Source organism: Myotis davidii, unplaced genomic scaffold, assembly GCF_000327345.1.
Source record: "Myotis davidii unplaced genomic scaffold, ASM32734v1 scaffold97, whole genome shotgun sequence".
In the NCBI taxonomy this organism is placed as follows: Eukaryota; Metazoa; Chordata; class Mammalia; order Chiroptera; family Vespertilionidae; genus Myotis; species Myotis davidii.
In genome coordinates, this window is record NW_006289392.1 from 1,398,295 (window position 1) to 1,404,417 (window position 6,123).

Sequence of the window (6,123 nt, forward strand, 5' to 3'; positions counted from 1 at the left end):
ATAAATTTAAATATGTCATCTGCCCTTGGGGAGCTTCAATATAGTAGGGAACATAAAACTTAGATTATACCTCTATCCCTAGGTATGAAGTCACACCTCAAATACATGAGGTAGGAGGCTCCAAAGAAAGGAAAAACTGAAGTGTTATATATGAAAGAGTTGCCAGGTAGACAGACTATCAGACATTCACCACACTTTTCCAGCTCTATTAAGTCAATAAATTCCATTTTTTGCTTAACCTGAATAAAATGGGTGTGTGCTTTGCAATGTAAAGACCTTTGACCAACCTGGATGGCAAAAAATGAGACAAGCAATTTAGTTAAAGGGACTAGAATAGGCATAGACACAGGCAGAAACAAGCATCAACCATCCGGGGAAAATAATGAATAAGAAAGAAGGATGGCAATACAACTTGGTCAGATTATGGAAAGTCTTGAAAGTCTGTTTATGGAGTGTGCAATTTTTTAGAGTTGCATTACTTCAATTACTCTCAGGTCTTTGGAAAGCTGAAGGCAATGTTTTCTCCCCTCTGATTTACAAGTGTATTCTGAAGGTCTGCCTTCAAATATTCCAGTGCAATAATAAAGTAGACCATTACCTTTTTTTAACATTACATTAGCATATGAATAATTGCACCTATCTGTATTCATCAGAGGATGTTCCTAATGCCTTTCATTAGTAACAATGCCAGTCGTGACTTCAGTGGTTAGGGACTCTCGGCTGCATGCTTGCCTCCTTCTTCCCACCTACTCACCAAGACATCATGTTGAATAAAGATGGGGTTGAACCTTGTCAAACCTTGAGTGAGGAAACTAATTTGCCTAATTGATGACATTCTGAAAGCTCACTAAATTCACCATACTATATAAAAATTCATTTCTAATAACTGACGTGGGGAGCAAATGGAACTTTTAAAGTAGGCAGCATTTCTAATTATTTTTGAGGAACTGAGATTCCTCAGGAAGATAGGTAGTATGGAAAAAAAATTAATTTATGGACAAAAAATTTGTGAAACACCGGTTAAAATGAACTTAGAATACAAATGAAGAGTTTCCTTTTGTAAAAGTATTATCAAAACTTTTAACATGTTATTATAAATTATGTCTCCCTAAGATGATGATGAAACATACATCACTTTCAAATTTATTGACTTTTTTTCAAAGGAGTATCTTGCATTTCTAATGGAGGTTCTATGGACTATAGGAAACACTGGAGTAGAAATTATGTGATCAGAAACATGCCTTACAAGGCTCATTAGTCTGGACGCTATATACATTTAGGATGTACAGAGACAGAGGCAAACAAAACAGGCTAAATGTCCAAGTAAATACAGTACAGGCGATGTGATTATAGAAACACTAGAGGCCCGGTGCATGAAATTTGCACATGGGTAGGGTCACTAGGCCTGGTCGGCAATCAGGGCTGATCTGCAGGGTGACCAGCGGGGCGATCGTGGGGGCCCCTGCAGGCATCCGCCTTGGCTGGCCTGGGCCAGCAGGCTGGGGCAGCTCCTGCGTTGAGCATCTTCCCCCTGGTGGTCAGTGTGTGTCATAGCAACTGGTCATTCCACGGTTTGGTCTTTTTGCATATTAGAATTTATTATATAGGATAAATACATTGTAAAGATAAAATGGGCAGGACTTTGCAGTTGAATGGATGTAGGCAATGAATACAGGTAATAATAGGTGGTATGGAGTCATAAGTATTCAAGCTTATACATTAGGTCCACTGGGAAAATCAGAGTGCTTTTCATGGAAAATGGTAAGATAAAATCTGCATCTGAGTGGGTTATGGATTCCCCAAAGGAATGACAGACATAATTAATTTTGCTCACCAGGCAGTTGAACTTTGACCATGAGAAGTCTACTTACTCCCCCCTCCCCTCTAGGACTTTTCCCCTCCTTTCCTTTTTTCCTTCCAAGTTACCCCTTTTAGAATTAGACTTATCATTAAATCTGGCTACTGAGGTAAATAGTTTCTCTCTTTTCCCTTCCTTCCTTCCCTTCCTCCCTCCCTCCCTCCCTCCTTCCTTCCTTCCTTCCTTCCTTCCTTCCTAGTTTAACAGTTTCATTGGCCTCCTTTTTTTCTTTACCCTAAATGGGCATTCTTTTTAAGAGTTTTAGTGCTGATGAGTACAGGAAGTAATATTCTAATAGGACTCCACTTCAACACATGCTGGTCAGTTGCTTAGTATGGTCTAACACTTAAGGGGCAATAAAAACAAACAGGAAATTACAATAGTTTTAAAAAACTTACAGAATTAATTTTTTGGACTATTTTTGCATTAATCTTAGAAAATTCATCTATTTTATTTTTTTTAAATATATTTTATTGATTTTTTACAGAGAGGAAGGGAGTGGGACAGAGAGTTAGAAACATCGATGAGAAACATCAATCAGCTGCCTCCTGCACACTCCCTACTGAGTATGTGCACACAACCAAGGTACATGCCCTTGACCAGAATCGAACCCGGGACGCCCGAGTCTGCAGGCTGACGCTCTATCCACTGAGCCAAACCGGTTAGGGCGAAAATTCATCTATTTTAGAATGACATTATGTTATATTCAATCACTGACATTAAATAAGAATTCACTTTGTATACAAATTCTTAATAACAAATACTGCTCTTGGGAAACTTGTCCTTGCTTCATGTAATTTCATTGAAAGAGGTTTATGTTGGTTCTTGCTTCCACAATACATTCTTTGTGAATCTAGAAATACATTCTAACTTAGACACTAGTGTAGATGTTAAGGAGAGCCCAGGCTAGTGTGGCTCAGTTGATTGGGCGTTGTCCCACGCAACAAAAGGGTGCTGGTTTGATTCTGATCAGGACCCAGTGCCTGGGTTGCAGGCTCAATCCCCAGTATGAGGCGTGCAGGAGGCAGCAGATGAATGTTATGCTCTCACATGGATGTTTCTCTTTTCTCCCTTCCTTTCTCTCTGAAAATAAACTTTAAAAATCAATAAACTATTCTTAAAAAAAAGAAAAAAGAAAGAAAAGAACAGCCCTAGAGTTTGTTGGCCTGTGGACCAAAGGGTCCAGGTTTGATTCCAGTCAAGGGCACTTACCTTGGTTGCAGGCACCTCCCTAGCCCGGTGTCTGGTTGGGGCTCATGCGGGAGGCAACCAATAGATGTGTTTCTCTCACATCGATGTTTCTCTGTCTTTCCTTCTCTCTTCCACTACCACCCCCCCCCCCAAAAAAAAAGAAAGAAAAAAAATATCCTTGGGTGAGGATTAACAAAAAAAGAACAAGGAGAAAAAGAAACAGTGATGGCTTGCCTCCTACACTTGCCCCAACCAGGACTGGGGATCAAACTGAAATGTAGGTATGCGTTCTGACCAGGAATAGAACCCAAGACCCTTCGGTGTACAGGATGACTCTCCTACCAATTGAGCCACATTAATTTTCTTTTCTCACACCCTTTTTTTTTTTCCTTGCACATGTACACTATCATTCAATCAAAGCTCTACTCTTGATGCCAGGACAGAAATGAAGTCACTCCCGCTGGGTCCTTCCTTCCTCATGCACTTTTTTGCCAGACTTTGTTCCTTCATTCACAAATCTCAGCCCCCTTTCCCTGAAGAATATGCTTCAAAGGCATATCTAATGCTGTATCCTCTCCTTGGGTTTTATCACCCACCGATTCTACCTGGGGTAATCCTGATATGCCTGTTGCCCCAGCTCAAGTGATAGCACTTCCACTCTCAAAGGTCCTAGTTTGCACAGTAAATATGGTCATCCTACATATTATAACTCATTTTTTATCTTTCCCCTAATTCTCCATTTCTAATTTTAATTATTCATTTTTAGAGTATAGAATTATAGGTTAAATGGGAAAGAACTTAAGTCAACTAGTCCTATTTACACTTGACTGGGTTTAGCCTTTGTCTGAACTTTGGACAGTTAATTCATTACCTTATGATGTGGTATTTTCCCAATTTATCTCTAAGTTTTATGAAAATCTTTTATCTTTAGCCTTAATTTTATTATCCTTTCCCAGTCTAAAACTCTCCACATATAGTTTTGGGATTCCTTTGTCAACCATGGGTTATCATAATGCCCAGCTTAAGGTATTTATCATGTATTATAAATTAACATCTTTTTAGATATTTGAAGAGTATGTTATATACTATCCTTGGGAGAACTGAGAAAATAGTTACTCAAATCATATTTGGGTTATATGGGTCAAATGAGAAACAGGTTGAAAGGCTTAAGGTTCTATCATTTACTAGCTGTGTAACCTTGGAAAGTTTACTTCATCTTTGTGCCTGTTTCTCAGCAAAAAGAAAAAAAAAGTATAATACCTCTCTGATGGGCTGCTGTAAGAATTAAATGACATATATAAAGCTCCATAAAGGCAGAGACCTTATCTATCTTGTTCACAACTTTATTCTGAGTGCCTAGCACAGGCAGTAACAGGCACAGCATTAAGTTCTCAATGAACATCTCAATAAACACTGAATAAAAGCCCTTAGCGCACTGCCTTGCACATAGCACTCAATAAATGGCAGCTATTACTATTCTCTCATTTTTCCTATGACCTGGTTGTCTGACCATACTATATTAATCACCCTCTTATGGAAGCTCCTTGGTTTATCAACATTTCCCTTAAGATGTAGTTCTGACAATTCAGTTCTGTGTGGTGTGTGGTAATTTAGCTGTTTGAAGAGTCCACTGGGAAAAAGCTAGTCTACTTGCTTGCATAGAGTTGGCTCTTATAAAACCCACTTTCTCTCATTACCATCCTTTTTAAACCTTGAGAAACGTATGGTTAGGAAACAAAACCATTAGCCAATAAGGAGTAACCAGCCCAGTAAGAGAACACCATAGCAAAATGTTACAGAAAGCCATCACCACCTGTGCTTATTATCACTGCACCTAATCAACAGCCTAGAGTGCACACTACCTATTGATTAGGTTCTTCATCTAGACCAGTGGTTCTCAACCTTGGCTGCACATTAGAGTCACCTGGGATTTAAAATCCTGTTATGGGGTGGGGCCACAACATTAGTAACAAAGAAACAGAATTTCCGGAGGATGAGGCCCAGAAATCAGGATTTTCTAAAAGATTCCCAGGTGATTCTAACGTGCTGCCAAGGTTGAGAACCACTGGTCTAGAGTAAGCTTCTCCATGGCAGTACTTGCTCAAGTTCACCACATGCTTATCAAAGAGATCTTCATATGTTGTGGGATGGCTGAATGAGCAAGGGCAAACAAGAAAGCCCAAGGAAGATGCTAAGTAGGGGAACAGCTTCCTAACAGAGGCTGTAAGACCCATGTCAGTAATTTCGGGACCACGGGTTTTGACCAAGGAAACTGGGATTGGATACAAATGTTAAAATGACAAATATAAGTGCAAAAAATTCATGTGGAGCTTTTGGCAAAGAAATGTCAACGGATTTAATAATTTGAGAGTTTCGGGGTTTAAGGGCTTGCTTTTGTTTTTAGTATGGTTGAGATGCAAGTTTGTAAATATTCCTTAAGATGATGAAGGAGGGAGATGGGAGAGGGTAAAAGCCAAGGGCAAGATAATAGGATTAATGGGCCATGGAGGCAGGAGGGCGGGGCAAAGATAAGCAGAGTAATAAACTGACGCATTTCCTTTTCGCCTCCAGAAGGAAAGGCGGAGGGAATCATGTGAGGAAAGGCGGCCGGTAGGGAAGCTCGATTACAAGCCTCACAGGAGGGTTCTCTGCCGGGGAAGGGAGTTAAGACCGTGGAGAGAGGCGTGGGGCCATTGTGGCGATGGCGATGGCGTGCACAGGGGGTGAACACAAGGGCTGTTGACCTTGGGAAGGGTGTCCCCATTAGCTCAGTTTTAGGACTAAGAAAGCAATCTTCTACCTCCTTCCCGAACTAATCATTTTCGCGGCGTAAACCCGTCTGAATTCAGCAATAAAATCTTCCTTGTGCGAGGCGACAGTAAGAAGACTCGCTCGTGTTTTTATATTCCCCTTGGAAATAAGATTACGGCTGCACCGAGAAAGCACTTTAAGAGGCCTGTTCACATGCTAATTGAGGGCGGGGCGGTACGCGTTTTAAGGCGAAATGCGGGCCGCGGTCACGGCAGCAACGCCGCGCGCGCGCGCCCCGCCGCAGGCCCAGCCCCGCGCCGGGG